The sequence below is a fragment of the Lissotriton helveticus genome, chromosome 4_1 (assembly GCF_964261635.1).
Source record: "Lissotriton helveticus chromosome 4_1, aLisHel1.1, whole genome shotgun sequence".
NCBI lineage: Eukaryota > Metazoa > Chordata > Amphibia > Caudata > Salamandridae > Lissotriton > Lissotriton helveticus.
The window spans coordinates 156,311,602-156,330,889 of record NC_136063.1 but is presented as its reverse complement, the minus strand read 5'-3'; the positions used below and the strand labels follow the sequence as shown (position 1 = coordinate 156,330,889).

The 19,288-nt window shown below is 44.5% G+C and overlaps 1 protein-coding gene across 1 annotated transcript in view; it reads left to right on the top strand.

Annotated features, from left to right (window-relative positions):
• The first annotated feature begins 1,004 nt into the window (after positions 1–1,004).
• Positions 1,005–19,288, top strand: part of LOC144828454 (uncharacterized) — a 46,786-nt gene continuing 28,502 nt past the window's right edge. Inside the window, exon 1 of the mRNA XM_078686631.1 lies at positions 1,005–1,391. The gene's annotated coding sequence lies outside the window, so the exon portion shown is untranslated. The remainder of the gene's footprint in view (positions 1,392–19,288) is intronic.

The window sequence follows — 19,288 nt, the reverse complement described above, 5'->3', positions numbered from 1 at the left end:
GGAACATTTGCGACGTAGTATTTAGAAACCCTTGTATCCAAGTGTGAAACAATTGAAAGTGTTTTTGCATTTTGGAGCTTCTGTGACGTGGCGTGTGAATGGTTAAGTTTTGTGGGGCTATGGGAATTGTTCGTTCCTTGCCGACCATTGTGAAATCTGCCACCCTGCAGGGACTTGTATGAGTGTCTGTCTCTCTCTGTGCACAACATACAGTTAGAGTGTTCATGGGGGTAATGTCAAACAGAAAAGATTACATTGTAGTTTTAGTACTCTGGAAAAAAAAATGAAATTTATCCCAGGCGAGCTGAATCGAATTTAAAACTGTGTTATTGACCTGGACAGAATGCAATATGTACAGTAATGTCTGTGGCTTCTTAAAAAATCTGATAGTTGTTCTAGATTTCCATTATGCCGCAGGTAGTAATCAAGTGCTAGGCAAGTCTGAACAAACTGTGAAACTTACTACTAACCAGTGTGATAGGTTTTTCCCCTAATTTTCCATGTTCCCGGCGTTACTTGCTCCAGGTGGTGACAGTAAACAAGCATTTGCAATGCAAAATGTCTCGTATTACTGACATTTTGAGCAATTTCTTCGCAAATGATGATGTTTGTTAGGTTTTTTCTTGTTAAAAAATAATATCAAACCAGTAACATAAGTAATAAACTCTACAAAAGCAAGAAAAGGCCACATACTGTTACTAGGTGTCCCTGTGGAGCTGTAAAGGGACCATTAGCCACATAAGGTCCTGCACTCTTACTTATGCTACTGTTGGGATATTAAAAAAAATATTATAATAATCTAACAATCATTATTATTTGCAGTGCCAAAACCTCAAACTTTCAATAATGCGAGACCTATTGCATTGCAAATGCTTGTTTAATATGCAGTTACCAGGGTGGTAAATAGAATATTTTGTTCTTTTTAGCCACGCCTTTGCACCTGTCCCACTCTCGTAGACCCCACCCCTATTGCATAGGTAAAAGTAACAAACGGAGACGCCCTCAGACAAAATGGAGTAAAAGCCGGAAACGGGGCTCGGTAGATGATGCAGAATCGAAACCGGTGCTTTCACCTTAATATTACAAAAGGCGACGCCACGGATACGTAAGCGCCAACGTGACCTGAAGGCTAGAAACGAGACAACATCTCTGTGCCAACCTTGCGACAAGGGGAACCTGCAGCAGAGCGAAACTCCTGTTACTTTTCACCAGCAGAAGCAGAAAGCTGTTTTCGCCGTCCTCAATTTGCGACCTCGGTACTTACTGCAACTTGAACTTCGAAATTTACAGACTGGAACCCGGAAACATGTTTAACAGGTCTGTGCTCGGCTCAGATAAAGGAGCGCTCGGTTCCTGTGTTTGATCACGCAGAGAGAAAGACTTCGAAATAGGTATTTTGAAATCTTATCCGATGACTGCATATCATGTAGGACACTCTGTTTCTGTTCTTAGGATTCCATTAAAAATTAATACATTCTGGTTTACCTCATATTCAATCAGTTGCAAACAGGTACATTCAGGGAACAAGTCTTGGGACTAACCTAATTATTCAGTATGCAAGTGGCATCACATTAGGGCGCCTGACATCGCGGCGCGTGACATCACAGTGTGTGACATCACATGAAGTGGCATCACAAGAAGTGACATCAGATCTTAAGCCCTCACATATGTTTAGCAGGTCTATCATTTGAGCACATTTCGGTATACTTGCAAAACCTCCTGATTTAGGCAGAAGATTCACACTTTTGTGAGCTTCACATAAACCAGTGTTGCCTTTTGTCAGCGTAAAGCTTCCTCTACCCATAGTGCTTAAAACAAAAAATAGCGATATTTAAATTATTACAACGCCTCCTCAGGGGTAGTAAGCGCTATATAAATGCTAGTTATTTTGTGCAAATACTGGGAAAGATCAACACATCTGACGTTCTTACAGTGCATGCATATCTCCTGAACAAAGCCTGATCAAAGTGAAAAACAGCCTCTCAAGTATGTGTGAAGTGCTAACAAGATGTGTGCCTTTGTTTACCCTTTGCTGCATTTGCTTCTAGGTGTGAGGCTCCTGACTGCTGCCAGCCAGCAGAGTCCAACAAAAGGAGGCCTGATGACCCCTCAAATTCAGCCTTTGTTATGGGCCCAGCAGGAGTCAGAAATAAGAGAGCCCGGTCCAGCCTGCACTTTGTTGAGGATCGAAAGCAGATAACAACGTGCAGGCGTTGCTGAAAGTGTCCCGGTGTTTGGAAATTAAACCCCGGGACGAATTCAGCATCTTTTCCAGTGGGGCCCAACTTCTTGGCGGGGTGGACATGAAAAAAGTGGGTGGACGCCGTCCACCCGCGTGTACCCCAGAATCCTGCCCTGTGTACATTGCAGTTATTTGTTGACAGGAAAACTAGACTGGGATATTGTGCCCTTGAGATGCGAGTCATATATTCAGGGGCGTAGCTTGGTCCCTAAGATTAGGGGGTGCGAACTTCTGATTTTTCAACAATCACGCTGGTAAAAATACATTATATGGGAAACAGGGCAACTTAAGGAGAAAGGAAGAGGAGTAAAACGTGACCTCAAAAGTAGAGGTGCACGTTTTTCCAGATACACAGTTAGTTCATTTCTCCTTTGACCCATTGCTACCTGTTGTTGGTAGATATATAGGTATAGGGGTAGTAGCAATGTATGGTCGGTAAACATCCCCCAAGACCCCCCCTTTTTTTTGTATTTATGAAAGGAAGAGGAGTACCATTGGGAAGCGGTCATTAAAAAGCAATATTTTGTAAAATGACAATTTTTAAAGACCTTTAAAACAGAGACGAAAGTGTGTGTGTTGGAGTTTTTTCTGCACATTCATGTAAAAATCCTAAAAGAAATCTGACAAACACCTCACCATACCCGACCTACAGCATATTACTACAGACTACACTTATTGGAGGGGTGTAACACCCCAAATACCCCCCCCCCCCCCAAGTTACCCCCCTGCATATAGTAAACTTAGATTATTGTCATGAAAGAAATAACCAGCAGTTGTAATTGTAATTGGAAAACTCTGGTGACCCTGGTTTAATATGCAGAGAAAACCCCTGGACTGGATTAAGTACTCGTGCATGGAAGTATGCAGTTTGATGCCCCACTTGACTCTGTTTTGTGCTTTGTGTGCAGCAATAGAGGGACTGAAAAACACCTAGGAGTTGGCCCTGGTTGCAGAATAATCGGCACCTTAGTACGTCATTATTAGACCATCCGTCAGAATAGCCCTGATGGAGGAGACGCATAAAGTGAACGCTAACCCTGAGGATGGGCAGGAAAGGGACCTACCGCTCAAGTCCCTTGAACAGGCTGCCCACAGGGTCAGACTGGGATGAAAAATAGGCCTGGGAACCTAACTAAAATTGGTACCCATTAGCGAAGCAGATAGCTAAGAAAAAACAAGCATTTGCAATGTAACCAGTCTCGCATTTGCGAGATTTAGAGCTATTGGCATTGTAAATGACATTGCCTTTTATTCATGTGTTTAAAAAACATTCACTAATAAAAGGCATAGTAATTTACAATACTAATAGGTAAAAGTTTTGAAAATGCGATACCTATTGCATTGCAAATGCTTTTTTTTTAAGGTGGCAGGTCTTTTACTCTGTCATATACGGAGTATGTTGTAACCGACTAAACACTTCATTAGCATAATAACATATTGTCTAATTTCCTCCATGTTAGATTCTTGAACAAAATTTGAACATACATCCCGCCAAAGAAAACAGCATTTTGCAATTTATTTAGGGGTCACTGCAGTTACTTAGCCACACAAACTTTGACAGACTTCTAAAGATCCTCACCCAGTCTCTCATTCACATCTCGTTTCCAAGTAATGAGTTGGGAGGTCAGATTGTTGAGTTAGTGAGACAGGGGTGTGAGAGGTTTTTGATATTGTTTCTTTTTTTTGTGGCGTAGCCAGTCGACTTGATAGTCAGCTTTAGCCCTCAGCTTTAGCCCGCTTTCAAACTTATGTCTTTAAGTAATATATATGAGTGTGTGGAGTTTTTAAAGAGGTGAAGATGATTCAGGTTTGGTCATATTTCTCAGTGATGGAGACATGCATCTGCACATCGCACAAGGGCAAGGCCAGTGGCGTAGCTAGAGGGGGAGGTGGGGCTGCGGAAAAAAGGACGTATTTGCTCCGGAGCCCCCAATGTAGTCAACCGTGTAGCTTGGCTCTATCGCGCCGAAAACCTCCAGTTTGCTGTTGATATATAGAAGTTCATTTCACACAAGGCCTAGTGACTTAGAGAAATTGCACACTGCTTTTGTGTTCTGACATTCTTGGCATGCTTTACGTCATAACGTTAGACATACTCCATTATTCCATCCCGTTACCATGTATTTTTAACCATATTAACCTTATTCCTCATCACCACATTCAGTACCGTCCAACCTGGGTTGTGACCCCTAGCTTTGTGTGTGCCCATCCAAGAATGTATTTCCATCCAAGCAAAACCCTTTAATAACATTAGGATAATTAAAGACTGGAAGGAAAAATAATGTTGTATCAATCAATTAATCAATCAGAGTACATGTAAAGCACGCTACTTACCCGTGAGGGTCTCAAGGCGCTATGGGGAGGGGCGGTGCTGCTACTGCTTGAAGAGCCAGGTCTTGAGGAGTCTTCTGAAGGCGAGTAGGTCTTGGGTCTTCCGTATGTGGGTAGGGAGGGTGTTCCAGGTCTTAGCGGCGAGGTAGGAGAAGGATCTGCCGCCGGAGGTCGTTCGTTAGATGCGGGGGACAGCGGCGAGGGCGAGGCTGGCGGAGCGGAGCTGGCGAGTGGGGGTGTAGAAGCTGAGTCTGCTGTTCAGGTAGGCTGGTCCGGCGTTGTGGAGTGCCATTTTGCGATTGTATGTATAAGGAGTTTCGGGCCGTCACTGCCCCATGTTTCTCGTGCTTGGTTGGGAAGTATCCCTTTAGGTGTTGTTTCCAAAAAGGTTTCTCCTTTATCCTTTATCATTGTCAATAATTCTATTTCTTATGGGGGGAGGAGATAGCCATCCTGGCTACTCAGCAGAAATGATTTCCGCCAGAATTATTGCCATCGCTTTAATCATTGGATTTGATTACCGGTACTATATAAAAGATATTAGTTAAACTGTTTGGAAGTACTGTTCCCATAATTCCCAAAAGTCTGACTTTTTGCTAGTTTTCCCTTTCCTATCAAGTTTATTCGTTTTTAATATGGAATTTAGCCAGTTTGCGTGTATAGGAGGTGCTGGTTTAACCCAGTTAATACAGATCTCTCTCCTTGCTAACAGTATTAATACAAATAGTAACTTTTCCTGTTGTTTATTCAACTTACTTGTGTTCATATCGTTAGTGAAGTAAATTCCAAAAATAATGAGTTATACTTACATCTATTTGAAGTCCCAACACCATAGTTATCGTCTTACCAACTTCATCCCAAAAGGAGGTGAGTGAAGGGCATTTCTGGAACATATGGATGTCATTCGCCTTCTCCATTCCACATTTGGGATAGAATTTTGTGTTTGTTCCTTTAAATTTTGATAGTCTTTTTGGGGTCCAGTATGCCCTATGAATTGTGAACAAGTGGTTCCTTTTCAGAGTGGCTGGTTTTAAGGTGGACCAGCATTTTTCTAAAAATTTTTGCCAAAGAATCTGAAGGTCTACTTCAGGCAGATCTTTCCTCCATAATGTTTCGGGAACTGGACAATCTTCTTCTCCTGCCACTATGAAAGCCCAGTACCATTTAGATATTTCCTTTTTTATTTGTAAGGATTTTGTCATTTCCTTCTCCAAGTCTTCATTACCCATTTTTTTTTCCGTGAGAGATTTGGCCCAACTGGTCAACTGATAGTGTTTCTGATTTGATACCATATTTTTGCAGCATTGTATAAAATCTTTAGTTTTATTTTTTTAAAGAATTTTGGATGGCCAAATTTGAATAAAAAAGGGTCTACTTTGCCTGTCATATTATGTAGAAAGACTGGGTAGGATTGATACTTCCTTAGCAGGGGTCTCATGTTCTTAAATTGAAATGCCCTATAATATTCAAATAGATCTGGACTGGCTATTCCTCCTTGCTCTTTCTTCCTCCTTAGTTTGTTCCATGCAATTCTTGTACTTTTAGATGACCAAATGAAACTGGCTAATTCACTCTGGATTTTCTTTAAAGCGTCTTTCTGGAATTCCAGGGGGATGGTGTTAAAAAGATATGTAAATTTGGCTATAATTTACATTTGTATGATGTTAGATCTTCCCAGAAAGGTTAAAGGTAGCCCATCCCACACTTTGAGTAGTCTCCTTGTTTCTGCAAGGACTCTGTTCAAGTTCAATTGGGGGATTTTTCCTAGTTCATTGACCAGGTTGATCCCCAGGTATTTTATTTTATTTCTAGTGTATGGAGTATTGGGGTGCGTATTCCAACTCATAGCCTCAGTTTTTGCTTGATTTGTTAAATAGCCTGATACGCTGCCGAACTTAAGTATCGTGTCCTCTATTGCATTAGTGGAGTTTTCAAAGTTATCTGTGAATATAATCAAGTCATCCGCATAGAGTGCCACTTTCTTTGACCAGTTTTGCTGTTTAAAAGGAGATATTAAGGTGTGGTTTCTCAGGGAACATGCAAGGGGCTCAATATAAAGGTTAAAAAGTAGGGGTGATAATGGACACCCCTGTCTTGTCCCTCTTTGTATTTCAATGTTGCTGGTGAGGGTTCCGTTGATTAGTATTTTTGCTCTTGGTTTTTTATACATTTCCCTCATCGTGTAGCCAAAGTTTTCCCATAGATTGTATTTTTTAATGGCTTGGTTTAGGTGATCCTCTTGTCGATGGGGAGCCAGTGAAGGTCTCTCAGGTGGGGGGTGATGTGGCTGCAGCGGGGGACGTTGACGATCAGTCGGGCGGAGGCGTTTTGGATGCGTTGTAGTCGTCGTAGGTGTTTGGCTGGGATTCCTGCGTAGAGTGCGTTACCGTAGTCCAGTCTTGTGCTGACGAGGGCCTGTGTCACCGTTCTTCTTGTTTCGGTCGGGATCCACTTGTAGATTATGCGGCGCCTGCGGAGGGTGTTGTAGCCAGAGGAGGAGACAGCGTTGACCTGCTTAGACATGGAGAGGGAGGAGTCAAGGATGAATCCTAGGTTGCGTGCATGGTCAATGGGTGTTGGTGCTGTTCCCAGTGTGGTCGGCCACCAGGAGTCATCCCAGGCTGAGGGGGTGGGGGCCGAGGATGAGGACCTCCGTCTTGTCCTAGTTCAGCTTCAGATTGCTGCTCCTCATCCAGTCGGCGACAGCCTTCATTCCCTTGTGGAGGTTGGTTTTGGCGGTGTGTGGGTCCTTGGTGAGGGAGAGGATGAGCTGGGTGTCATCGGCGTAGGAGATGATGTTGAGGTCGTGATGGCGGGCCACTTGTGCGAGAGGGGCCATGTAGATGTTGAACAGTCGGGCTGAGGGATGAGCCCTGGGGGACGCCGCAGATGATGTCGGTGGCTTCGGATCGGAAGGGTGGGAGGCGGATGCTCTGGGTTCTGCCGGAGAGGAAGAACGTGGTCCAGTCAAGGGCCTTCTCTTGGATTCCGGCTTCTAGGAGGCGTGTCTTTAGAGTGCGATGGCAGACCGTGTCGAAGGCGGCTGACCGGTCCAGCAGGATGCGTGCTGATGTTTCGCCGTTGTCTAGTTAGCGCCTGATGTCGTCTGTGGCGGCGATGAGGGCTGTCTCTGTGCTGTGGTTTTGTCTGAATCCGGACTGGGACGGGTCCAAGATGTTGTTGTCTTCCAGGTGGCGGGCCAATTGCATGTTGACGATTTTCTCGATGACCTTTGCTGGGAATGGTAGCAGGAAGATGGGTTGGAAGTTATTGAGGTCCTTGGGGTCCGCCTTGGGCTTCTTGAGGAGGGTGTTGATTTCGGCGTGCTTCCAGCTTTCCGGAAATGTCGCTGTTTCAAAGGACATGTTGATGACCTTCCGTAGTTGGGGTGCGATGGCTGCGTCAGCTTTATTGAATACGTGGTGTGGGCACGGGTCTGACGGAGATCCTGAGTAACATATTAACATATAAAATGCAGTTTGAATGCAGCTCCTTGGAGGGAGTTCGTATGCGATTGTGCTATTAGGATTGTAACTTATGAATTGCAAGTAACCAAAGGAGCTCTGTGACAAAATGCAGCAACTCACTGAGATAGCCACATAAAAATGCAGTTTAGTGAACTGCATGGTACACGTTATTTGCGGCAGGCACATGAACCCGCTGCGTTACTTCATGATCAGTGAGATCTGCCACTAGACAAAATGCTGATCCCCCTCCAGCAGGAACATTATTTACTTGTGTTATCTTGACATTTTAACTGTCTCCTTAAAACATCTGGACACACAGGGAAAATTAACACCAGTGCTACTAGTCATGCTGGTGAATCACATAGCTGCCAAGGTTTCAGATTGGTATGTGTGACATAGTCATAATTTCAGTGAAATTATGAGTGACATTTCAACGGCTATGAGTGATATTTTCTTGCAAGCAAAAGTAAGTAATGAAGATGACGAGAGAAACATAAATATCACAAATTACAACCGTTTGACCAACGAGAAACTCTAAAAACTCACCAAACTAAAGTGTGCTAATGGTAGGCAGCTGAAAATTGAGCAGAGCACTGCAGACAGAGTCAGACTGCGTGACCGCACGGTTGTAGTTGTTTCTGAGTTTGCTGCGGTTTTCATGACTGTCTGCTCATAAGTTTTTTTTTGTACCACCAACCCTCCATGGTAATGAATTTCGACCTTGGAAAGAAGAATGGTTGTGGAGGTCCTAATATGAACCAAATGTGGAAGTTGCAGGCTAGACACAGATTAGTAGTGTGTTTCTAATACACTGAATCTTGCTAAGGAAATAGCCACTTTCTCTATAAAAATACCCATAAGGAAACTACATGTAAAAAACGTAATATTGATACAGTCTGTAACACCATACAAAACATCATTATACATAGTTTTGAAATATTAAAGTAATTGAAAGTAAAATATGTTATTTAAAGGTTTTGGGATTTGATTTGTACAAATAAGAAGGCAATCACTGAATTTCAATGTTATTAATGGTTTGATAAATATAGATGTTGGGATTACAGAAAAATTATTGCTTGCTATATTATTTTACTTCTGACAGATTCGTGCATGTGCAAATAGCACTGTACAGCTGACATTTCCTAAAAATAAGCACGTACAAATAAAGTATTTCATGGCTACAATAATCCCCAGCCCTCAGTCTCACAGCCCATAATTCCACCATCCCTCAAAGCAAGTGCAAGCTCTCACTTCACTCGATTCTCTGTACCTGCTAAAAACCTCTGAGGACTTTGAAACTTCCTGAACTTCCTATCTGCATCAGAAGGATACAAGGCATGCTGGGAAATAGAATATAGAGCTGAATTTCTGTCGGACTCCTGGGCATATTAGTTTCCAAAGTCTTGAATTAGAATTTAACCATGACGACAAGGTTATAAAAGTATTGAAATTTAACGCTACGAAAGCCACTAAAGGATCGAACGAGATGCCTTACTGACCTCAAGGCCCTCTCACGTCAACCGGATCGCGCCGCACTAGTCATAAATCAACCCAGTAGCAGAGACTAAAAAATGCCTTGGCATACCATATAACACTTTCAAATTTCAGTTTAACCAGTACATTAAAATAATTATAGAACAACAGCTTCGCAACTTAACATGCATATAAATCACCTTAATTACAGTGGTGCCTTGTGTCCGTGAAGTCCCAACGGGTGCTGGCAAACCGTGTCACCTGCAGAGTTTGGTGCTAGTGGTGCATGTACGTCTGCAGGTCACCAGCCCCCCTGCCCCTCGGCAACGGGACCCCCAGGCATGACTCGACGAATGACTCTGAGGGCTGGTGTTCCCCTGAGCTCCAGGTGCACCGTGAGAGCTGCGCAGTCATGATTGCCGCCAGCGACTAACTTAATATTGGAGCTGCGCAGAGTGTGCACGCTCGTACTGGCTGTCTCAGTGGCCTTTGAAGACACTCAGCAGACACAAAATGACCCATGCCGCCATGCCCCATACATACACACGACAGGGCAGCAGCATGTACGTTGAGGACAGCCAAACAGTTGAATTAAATCGATCATCCCGCGCAAGGTGGTGGCGCACGTCACTGCTGTGCATTCAGCACAGGGGGGGCTGGCCAAAATAGATTCCCAGAGCCATCATTGGTAGCGCTTTTGGGCGCTACAAGATTGATTGCTCTGGGACCCACATACGAGGCGGCCGCGCGGCACTGATGGCCCATGACGGCGGCCTTAATAATTTATTTGGGGACACTGTTTCAGTGTCCGCAAATAAATTATAAAGGCCGCCACCATGGGTCATCAGTGCCCGGTGGCCGCCGCCCCAAAAATAGTGACGCCTGGGGCAGACCGCCCCACCAGCTACGACGGTGGGCAAGGCATAAAATAGGAGCTGCTCTTCCATTATTCTATTATAACTGTCTTCACAGGAAACACTTGGGGAGTGCCTAGAAGCAGCTGGGAAAGTAAGAGAAACTGATTGCATAAACGCAGCATGTTTCCTGCCGCACACGTGTACAGTGCATCCTACCGCTGAGGAATGGACTCTTGATAAAGACACTATACAAGTGGTAGGACATAGCCCGGACCACTGGAATTATGCAGCATGGGAGGGCCAAAATATGCGTCAGGGTTGAGTAAATTATGCAGCGAGGAAAAGCAATTCATGCTGTGTAATGCAGAATATTTTTGGGAAGTATTACTTAATTATTTTTTCCATTTTAGTAGATTATGTGGCAAATGATGGACTATGTGGCAAATACGGCAAATCTTTTATTGTACAAAAATCGCTGTGGCTGCTCAATCGCATAATTCCCGTGGCCCTGGACATAGCAAACCTACAGTCATTTGCAGAGTTACTTCAGTTCTGATTCTGGTGACCAAATTCTGTAAAGTCATTGTAAAGAGCGGCGGAGGCGGTAAAAGGTTAAATTTAAGATTTATTATAAATTAAATCAAAGGACCCACTGGAGCACAAACCAAAGTGTCTAGATCAGATCAGCTCCAACCGCTTCTCTGATCTAGAACTCAGTTACACTACAACACTCCACATTACATGTGTAACATTCTGCAATACATATAAAGGTTCCATGAATGACATCAACAACTATGCTAGAAAGAGAAGAATGATATTACCGCATGTATCTTTTCCACAAATAAAACAAAAATAAAATAAAAACAAAACAAAAGAATAGCAAATCAAAACAAAAGAACGATTAATCAAGAATATAATCATCAAATCTCTTTGGCATCTTGACACATCTTTTATGCGAGACATGTGAACCAAGAACAGATGAACTAGTACCAGCATCACAATCAGAAACAGAAGAACCCAGTATAGGTTCAGCCTCTGAATCAAGAGTAGTACCAAGACCATTACTAGAACAAGCAAACTGCTCCTTCTGTAATGGATCAGATGAGGAATTATCAAACCAAACATCTTCACCATCTTCCCTTTTATCAAAAAGAATTTCTTGGCCAGGTTTAAGAACAACCACTGAACTCTTGCTCCACCAACCTTTACCCTTGAGTAAAACAGCAGATTCTGTAACTTTTTCAACTTCAAAGGGAATACTAAACTTAGACATACCTTTAGGTGTATGCGAAGGATTGACAGTCCTCACCCAATCTCCAACATTCACAACCTTGCTCTTACAATGATGAAAATCATCATGATAGGACTTTCCTGACATACGTGCAGAAGTTATATTGTCTCTAGCTTTAGAGATAGAAGATTCAAAACTTTCTGTCAAATTCTTCTTGCTTCCAAGTTGAGGCAAAAACAAAAATCTTGCATGTCTGCCTCTCATTAAACAATAAGCAGAAACCCCTGTACAAGAGTTAGGAGTTAGATGTTAACTCCATATTTTGTCTTTCAAAAAGTCAAAAACATCCAAATTACTCTCCAAGGCAGCTTGAATCCCCTCCTTAAAAAATCTGTTAGCCCTTTCGACCTGACCATTGGAACGAGGACTATAAAGAGGAGCCCTCTTAGCAGACACCCCAAACTTTTTTTAAAACATTTGCATTTTGCTTGAAACGAACTGAACACCATTGTCAGACTTAATAGAAATGGGTGCCTCTTCAACCCTGAAAACGTTGTCCAAGAAACTAATAACAGCATCAGTACTAGGATGTTCCACAAAAGAATAATATAACCATTTCGAAAAATCATCAATGAGAACAATCAGAAACCTTTTTTCCCTGCCAAGACATTCATAAGGTCCTGAAAAGTCAATAGACAGCCTTTCCCACGGACCAGTAGGAGCTTCACCAATAGACAATGGTTCAGTAGAAACCTTCCAGTGCTTGTCCGACTTAACACACACCGAACAGTTATTGATAAACTTCTCAACAGAGGCATCCAAACCCGGCCACCAATATTGACTCTTGAGTAACTTCTTCGTACCTGAAACACCAGGATGCCCTGAATGTGCTAAATTAATAATCTTCTTTCTAAGACTCCCTGGTGGAACAAACAAATCATTTCTCAATAAAATTCCATTTTCAATCGACAATTCACTTGCCACTTGTGCAAAACTTCTCAATGATGATTCAAGATTTTTAACAGAGGGCCATCCATTAACAATATAAGATTTGACTTTAACTAACAAACTATCTTTACCAACATGATCATTCCTCTCCTTCTCATCAATACCAAAATTGCTGGACTCTACGGCATCTAAAGTTGCTACTACACACTCATGCTGATCCACAACCTCATCACAAGAATCACCAAGTGGAGGTAACCTCGATAAGCTGTCTGCTGTAAAATTCTTTCCACCTGGAATATGTTGAATCTCAAAGTTAAATTCCTGCAATCTCGCTATTAACCGAACCAATCTTGATGACGCCTTACCACTCCTCACACCAGCCATCATATAAACCAAAGGCTTATGGTCCGTCACCAAAACAAAAGGCCTACCCCACAAAAAATGTTTTAACTTCTCCACAGCCCACACACAGGCTAAAGCCTCCTTCTCTATCGTACTGTAATGAACTTCAGCACCCCTGATTCATCTCGAGATAAACGAAATAACTCTTTCCTTGCCATTAACCATCTGCGTGAAAACAGCCCCCAATCCAACAGTGCTTGCATCCACAGTTACAAAAGACTTCCCTTCTGGATCAAAAGTTTTAAGACCCGGAGCACTAGCAATAAGCTTAATCACACCCTGAAAAGCTGAATCATGAACATCAGTCCAAAGAAATCTTGAACCTTTTTTAAGTAGTTGTCTGAGTGGTTCAACAACCAAAGCATATCCCTTCACAAACTTCGCATAATATTCACTTAACCCCAGAAAAGAGCGTAAAGCATCCTTATCCCGTGGCTTGCTAGCTTTTTCAAGGTTACTAATGATATCTTTTTTAGGAAAAATCCCTTCTTGGGTTATTTTATGGCCTAAATAGTCAATCTCTTTAACTAAGAATCTACATTTTTCCTTGCTCACAGTCATGCCTTTGCTGCTTAAGGTCTTCAAAACCTTTTCCAGAGTGATATTATGCTCATCAATAGTCTTAGCAAAAATTAAAATGTCGTCTTGAAAAGACTGGACTCCTTTAACTCCACTAAACAAATTTTCAATTAACTTTTGGAAAACACTGGCAGCGGATGCCAGGCCGAAAGGCATCCTCAAAAATCTGAACAACCCAAACGGAGTTATAAACGCCGTCAGATCTTTAGAGTCCTGATCTAAAGTGACCTGATGGTATGCCGCTTTCAAATCAATAATAGAGAAAAACTTCGCTCCATTGACAGCTGCCAGCATTTCTTGTATTCTTGGCAAAGGATAAGTCTCCACTACAATGTTCTTGTTGAGAGATCGAAGATCTAAACACAATCTAATCTCTTGATTCTTCTTAAGGGCAATAACGATAGCCAAAACCCATTCTGAGCTATCAGTAGGTTCTATGATCCCTTGAGAACACAGACCATCCAAATGTGATTTGAGCTTGTCTCTCACACCCAAAGGTACCATACGAACTTTATGTTGCACAGGTAAAGCTCCTTTTTAGGTCTCGGTAATATCCGGTCGGCATACCGGAAGTCCGAGATTTATTGTTAGTAAGAGGGCTGCTTTATCCCTCCCTCTTTTTGGCTCTCCCTCCATTGGCTGGCTTCCTAAACGGAGGCCAGCCATTGGAGGAGTGAGCCGTCCCTCCAAATAGGCTCCGTCTTTTTCGGATTTGGGGGCGTAAGTTTTGCTGTTCTTTAGACAGTGACGTTGTCCGTCACTCAGGACAGCAAAACCACGCCCCCATTCCGAAAAATTCTAAAGCTTCCGGCCGCCATTTTACGGCTCCTTAAGATGAGGTAGGCTTGCTGTCCTCGTTTCCCGCTGTCTTTTTCCCGCCCCCCTCCCGCTGTCCGTCTCTGTTTCCGCCCTCCTCCCGCTGATTAGGTCGGCCGTTGTATTATTTCCCTGCCGTGGTCTTTTTCCCGCCCCCCTCCCGCTGTCCGTGTTTGTTCCCGCCCTCCTCCCGCTGATTAGGTCGGCCGCTGTGCTGTTGTATTCTTTTTCCCACCCCCCTCCCGCTGTCCGTCTTTCTTCCCGCCCCCTCCCGCTAAATAAATCATTCAGTGTCTCTGTTTGTGTCTGGGCAATAACAGTGGGCGTTGCAATGCCTCATAGTGCTTTTTAGATCGAGGGACCTATAAGCTCTGGATCAATGGCTGCCCCGCTGGTGTGTACTTTATTCTCCTATGCAATTGTTAACGCACCTTAACATAATGCCGCCGCATTGATTAATATGGTCTGTCCAGTTGTGTTAGCCTCCCATACCACTGTGTGCTCAATTAGTCTGACAGATGTAACGCTGCGCCATGAAAGCCCGCGCAGAGCGGCCTGAATAGGCCCCTTTATGGAAAAAAACACGCACGAAATTGAGGCTCCGCGCCGGGCCACATTAAACGCGAAACCATGTTGAAATATAAAAAGGTCAGCACGAACAAAAAGGATTTCCTCCGTGGAGGGATAATTCAGGTTGTTTTGTCCTTTATTTATTTTAAACCAACTGCATATTCATGGCGCTGAGAAATAACCCGTTCTTTAGGGCGGCGGGAAGGGGTTTTCGGCGAGGCTTATGAGGTGGCAATACTTTGGCTGGGTACGTCCCGCACTTGGGGACCGTATTGCCGCTTGTTTCATGCCTCTGGTGAAAGGCTGTCTCTTGCAGTTGTTTTCGCGCTCGCTAGCGCCTGGATGCCGTTGCAGTTTTGCTTCTCGCCGCGGGTTCAGGTCTAACTGTGCCCGGCGGCTGTAAATTCTGCAGGTTCCTTTGTGGTCGCCTCGTGACGAGAAAAGAGGGGGCCTCGGGGCAAGATCGGGGATCGACAGGAGCCGGACCCCCAATGACCCACTCACCGGTAAGGAGGGCCGCACCCGCGCCCAGGCTCACGCACACCGCTGACATGCTGCAGGCAATGCTCCTCCTTTCATCATTTATCATTTCAAACGTGGCCAGCCGCCCCATCGCTGCAGCGACAATAGACAACTCTTTAAAGGAAAGACGCGTGTAATCTCCTCATGAAACAACAGTTTATTTCTTGCCGGGTTATGATATTTTGAATTATCCAATTATTGAAGTGAATGAATATGTATTTAATGGGGAAAAAATATTTTGTTCAGAATCTTTGGGTATATATCGGGGAGCCCCTCTTTCGCTCTCGACCTTTTTTCTCTCTCTCTTTGCGCCTTATTTCTCTGCCCCCCACACTCTCTCCCCCCCCTAGTTCCCCCCCCTAGTTTCCTCTCTCCCGCATTTCTCTCCTTCCCTCCCTCTTTCTCCCCCGTTCCCCTCCTCTTTCTCTCGCACGCTCTCTCTTAATTTCCCTCTCTCTGCCACCTCTTCCTTCCTCTCTCCTTTCTATGTCCCCTTCGCTCCCCTCCCCTGTTTCCATCTGTGTCAGAGGCTGGGGAGCAGGTCCTTTGGAGAGCTCTCTAGGGGGGTGTTTCTGACGGGAGTAGGTGAGAGGTTTCTCTAGTGAAGCGGCCAAGTTGCAACAGAGAGATGGCGCTGTGCAGCGGCATCCCCCAGCCACTGTGTGTGTTTGTGGGAGGGGGCGTCCTTTGTGCTCGGTCCCGCGTCATCCTGAGGGACCTGCCAGGATCAAGGGACAGAAAACGTCTTGAGAGAATAGCCCGCCCCCTCAGCCTTGGGTATGTCTATGGAATGGTCACCGGGCCTGGTTCGTCTTAACACCTCCCCGCCTTACTACCATTATGTATGTGAGACACGTGCGTGGCCATGTGAGTGTGACCGTGTGTTTCACTCAGTATATGTTTTTGTCGGGTGTTGCAATGGGTATGTGTGTGCCACTAAGGAGGCATGTGTGTGAATGAGTGTGTATGTGGCTGGGGTATGTTTTCGCCAATGTATCGGGATGTGTTTGTATGAGTGTAAATGTGGGTATGTGTGTTGGTGTATGTGTATATGTGTAGGTATTGATGCAGGTGTGCATGCGTGAATAAGTATGAGTTTGTGTTTCTGGGACTATGCGGGAGTGTATGGGTTTCTGTGTGTTAGTATGTATTAATATCTGTGGTCTGTGCTCGCTTTGGTGCGTGTGGATATGCGCTTCAGCAAGGATGTAGGTTTGCACGTTAGTGACTGAGTAGGTATATGTATGATTTTATATATGTGCGTATGTAAGTATGCGTGTTAGTATACTGTAGATTTGCACATTGTAATGTGTTAGCATAAATGTAGGTATGCATATTGGTGTGTATGCATGCGGGTACCCTCAGCATCTCTTCAAGCTTATTTTAAGGCGTGTAACATATTGTGCCACAGATAAAACTGGTGTGGCCATCTACATAGGAGATATGCACACATACACGCATACATTTTAAATCTCACATTTTATGTGTGTGCATATTTACAATTGGAATACATTTATAAACAATCATGCAACCTCAAATGTAAACAATTAAAACAAAAATCTCTGCTTTCAATTGAGTGTAGTAGGAGACATTAATGTGTGTGGCAAGGTACAGTGTCTTCTTGTTTTTTTCTGTGGCCTCCTGGTAAAATTACCAACCATGGTGGGAGGGGGCACAGGGGAGGAAAGCAAGACAAATAGAGCTGGGCAACAGGCCCCATTGGGCCCCTCACTAGAGATGCCCGTGAGTAGATATGTTTGTGTGCGTTGTTGGCTGGCATGTATGTTAGTAAGCCAGTTAATGTGTATATATAAAGGCATGTGGGTATTGGATTTATGAGTAGGGGTGTCAATGGGTTTGAATGTCGGTATGCATATTATTATGCTTGTATTGGGTATGTGTGTAGAGAGAATATGCATTTAAGCATTTAGGTGAAAACGAATAAAGTAGTGTCTGCTCCCAAGTTAGGCCATTGGTCCCCATGTTATATTTCAAATGGTGTTCTTCCTTCTCCCCCCCCCCACTTAATACCTGGGCTACTCTTTCCAATTCATAATAATTCCAGAGCTGACCCCACCACTTATCTATCTTCGGTAGAATAGTGCTGATCCACTCCTGGGCAATACATAACCTAGCCGTACAGATTGCTGTAAAAGAAAACAGTGAGAAAATTACAAAAAACAATTTGATGGACAGAATGTAGATCAATGTCTTACATTCACCCCAGTACAAGGATCTGGGCCTAAATCCATCGTTTTTTGCACTCCACACCACCCTGGGTCAGATAATGGCGTTATGCAAATCAGCTCTGGCCCTGTGCCCCATGGGAACAGTCCAGTCCGAACTACAACAGCCATATCTTTCCCAGACCAGAATCAAGCATCCGAGGACCGGACCGGTTTCGAGCTAACACCTCTCATCAGCCCGGCTAGCTTGACTCCAGTGGTGTGGAGGCTCTGGGACCCACGTCTGAGCTACCCCAGTACACTCAGGGAGAAAATTACAAAAAACAATTTGATGGACAGAATGTAGATCAATGTCTTACATTCACCCCAGTACAAGGATCTGGGCCTAAATCCATCGTTTTTTGCACTGCAGAGAGGTGTTACCTCGAAACCGGTCCGGTCCTCGGATGCTTGATTCCGGTCTGGGAAAGATATGGCTGTTGTAGTTCGGACTGGACTGTTCCCATGGGGCAACAGGGTCAGAGCTGATTTGCATAAAGCCATTATCTGACCCAGGGTGGTGTGGAGTGCAAAAAAACGATGGATTTGGGCCCAGATCTTTTGACTGGGGGAGTGTGTGACATTGATCCACATTCAGTCCATCACTTGTTGTTTTTTGCAATTGCCGCCCTAAGTGCGCTGGGGATGCCCAGACGTGGGTCCCAGGCACTCCACACCACTTGGAGTCAAGCTAGCCGGGCTGAAGAGAGGTGTTACCTCGAAACCGGTCTGGTCCTCGGATGCTTGATTCCGGTCTGGGAAAGATATGGCTGTTGTAGTTCGGACTGGACTGTTCCCATGGGGCAACAGGGTCAGAGCTGATTTGCATAAAGCCATTATCTGACCCAGGGTGGTGTGGAGTGCAAAAAAACGATGGATTTGGGCCCAGATCTTTTGACTGGGGGAGTGTGTGACATTGATCCACATTCAGTCCATCACTTGTTGTTTTTTGCAATTGCCGCCCTAAGTGCGCTGGGGATGCCCAGACGTGGGTCCCAGGCACTCCACACCACTTGGAGTCAAGCTAGCCGGGCTGAAGGGAGGTGTTACCTCGAAACCGGTCCGGTCCTCGGATGCTTGATTCCGGTCTGGGAAAGATATGGCTGTTGTAGTTCGGACTGGACTGTTCCCATGGGGCAACAGGGTCAGAGCTGATTTGCATAAAGCCATTATCTGACCCAGGGTGGTGTGGAGTGCAAAAAAACGATGGATTTGGGCCCAGATCTTTTGACTGGGGGAGTGTGTGACATTGATCCACATTCAGTCCATCACTTGTTGTTTTTTGCAATTGCCGCCCTAAGTGCGCTGGGGATGCCCAGACGTGGGTCCCAGGCACTCCACACCACTTGGAGTCAAGCTAGCCGGGCTGAAGAGAGGTGTTACCTCGAAACCGGTCCGGTCCTCGGATGCTTGATTCCGGTCTGGGAAAGATATGGCTGTTGTAGTTCGGACTGGACTGTTCCCATGGGGCAACAGGGTCAGAGCTGATTTGCATAAAGCCATTATCTGACCCAGGGTGGTGTGGAGTGCAAAAAAACGATGGATTTGGGCCCAGATCTTTTGACTGGGGGAGTGTGTGACATTGATCCACATTCAGTCCATCACTTGTTGTTTTTTGCAATTGC